We start from the raw sequence: 2,251 nt of genomic DNA, 5'->3' as shown, positions 1-2,251 counted from the left end.
CCATGATGAGCTTCACTGAGCTTCCACCTTCGTTTTGGGGCTATGCGCTTGAAACGGCGGTATTGTTGTTGAACAACGTCCACACTAAAGCAGTGAACAAAACACCATACGAGTTATGGAATGGCAAAGCTCCTAAGTATTCGTACTTGAGGATTTGGGGATGTCCTGCTTACGTGAAGCGGACAGTGGGAGATAAGTTGGATAGTCGATCCAGCTTATGTTATTTTGTAGGGTATCCGAAGAATTCAATCGGATATTATTTCTATTATCCTGCTGAAACAAAGGTGTTTGTTTCTAGGAATGCCACCTTCTTGGAGAAGGAGTTCTTATTGGATAAGAAAGGCGAGATGATGGAACTCGAAGAAGTTCGAGAAGAACCCGAAATACAAAATAACGATCCTACGCCTCAGGAACCATTACTGGACACGCCTGAACCTAGAAGATCCGAGAGGACTTCTAGACCTCCTGTTCGATATGGTCTTCTTCTTGAAGGGGATCAAGATGAACCCGACATTGGATGTGATCCAAGAAACTTCAAGGAAGCAATTTCTGATGCGGATTCAAATTTATGGCTTGAAGCTATGCAGTCTGAATTGGATTCAATGCATACAAACCAAGTTTGGTCTTTAGTAGATCCTCCTGATGGAATTGTTCCAATAGGGTGTAAATGGATCTACAAGAGAAAGCTTGGGCCTGATGGTAAGGTATTGACCTACAAGGCGCGATTGGTGGCGAAAGGTTACACTCAAAGACAAGGAGTTGACTATGATAAAACCTTTTCACCAGTTGCAATGTTCAAGTCCATAAGAATCCTTATTGCCATAGCTGCATGGTATGACTATGAGATATGGCAAATGGATGTGAAGACTGCTTTTCTTAATGGAGACATTAAGGAAGAAATCTATATGAAGCAGCCGGAGGGGTTCACATCCATGGGAAGCGAGCATAAGGTATGCAAGCTTCAGAGATCAATTTATGGTCTAAAACAAGCATCAAGAAGTTGGAACCAGAAATTTGATGAAACAATAAAATATTTTGGTTTCATCAAGAACCCGGAGGAACCGTGCGTGTACAAGAAAATAGTTAAGGATGCTGTGACATTCTTATTACTTTATGTTGATGACATCCTACTCATTGGGAATGATGTAGGGATGTTGCAGTCAACAAAGATATGGTTATCAGGTAGATTCTCGATGAAGGATTTGGGTGAGGCATCCTACATTCTTGGGATACAGATCTATAGAGATAGATCTAAGAGAATGATAGGACTCACTCAATCAACCTACATCGACACCATATTGAAATGGTTTTCAATGGATGGGTCCAAGAGAGGACATCTACCCATGTGTCATGGAGTTTCTTTATCCAAGTCTATGTGTCCCAAGACTGAAGCAGAGATAGAGAATATGACACATGTACCATATGCGTCAGCTATAGGTAGTATCATGTATGGGATGATATCTACCAGACCGGATGTAGCATTTGCTCTGAGTGTCACGAGCAGATATCAGGCTAATCCTGGTCAAATGCATTGGAAAGCCGTGAAGGACATTCTTAAGTACTTACGAAGGACTAAGAATATGTTCATGGTATATGGAGGACGAGATCTGAAATTGGAAGGCTATACCGACTCTAGCTTCCAAAGTGACGTGGATGACTCGAAGTCAACCTCTGGATTTGTGTTCATGCTCAATGGCGGTGCTGTCTCTTGGAAGAGTTCCAAGCAGGACACCACAGCGGATTCCACCACTGAGGCTGAATACATTGCAGCATCAGCTGCTGCTAAAGAGGCCGTTTGGATGAGAAAGTTCGTCCAAGAGTTGGGCGTCATTCCTGAATTTGTTGGTCCAGTCCCGGTGTACTGTGAAAACACGGGTGCCGTTGCTCAAGCAAAGGAACCAAGGTCTCATCAAAGATCCAAACACGTACTGAGGAAATACCACATCATCCGGGAGATTGTGGAAAGAGGAGACATCACTGTCGAACGAGTGGCCTCTGCAGACAATATCGCTGATCCGCTTACTAAGCCCTTGCCAGGACCATTGTTTGACAAACATCGCGAAGCAATGGGTCTACATAGTATGACTAGTTGGCTATAGGGCAAGTGGGAGATTGAAAGAGTGGGTGCCCAGTGAGCCAACTTGTGGCTATGGGCTTTGATGACTCTTTGTACAAACGATCTTTTGTTTAATGTAATTTACACTTTTATTAATGGCAATGACTTTATCTTTCTTCATATTGTTATATTATG

The sequence above is a fragment of the Henckelia pumila genome, chromosome 4, assembly GCF_033568475.1.
Source record: "Henckelia pumila isolate YLH828 chromosome 4, ASM3356847v2, whole genome shotgun sequence".
NCBI lineage: Eukaryota > Viridiplantae > Streptophyta > Magnoliopsida > Lamiales > Gesneriaceae > Henckelia > Henckelia pumila.
Note: the sequence above shows the minus strand (reverse complement) of the source record.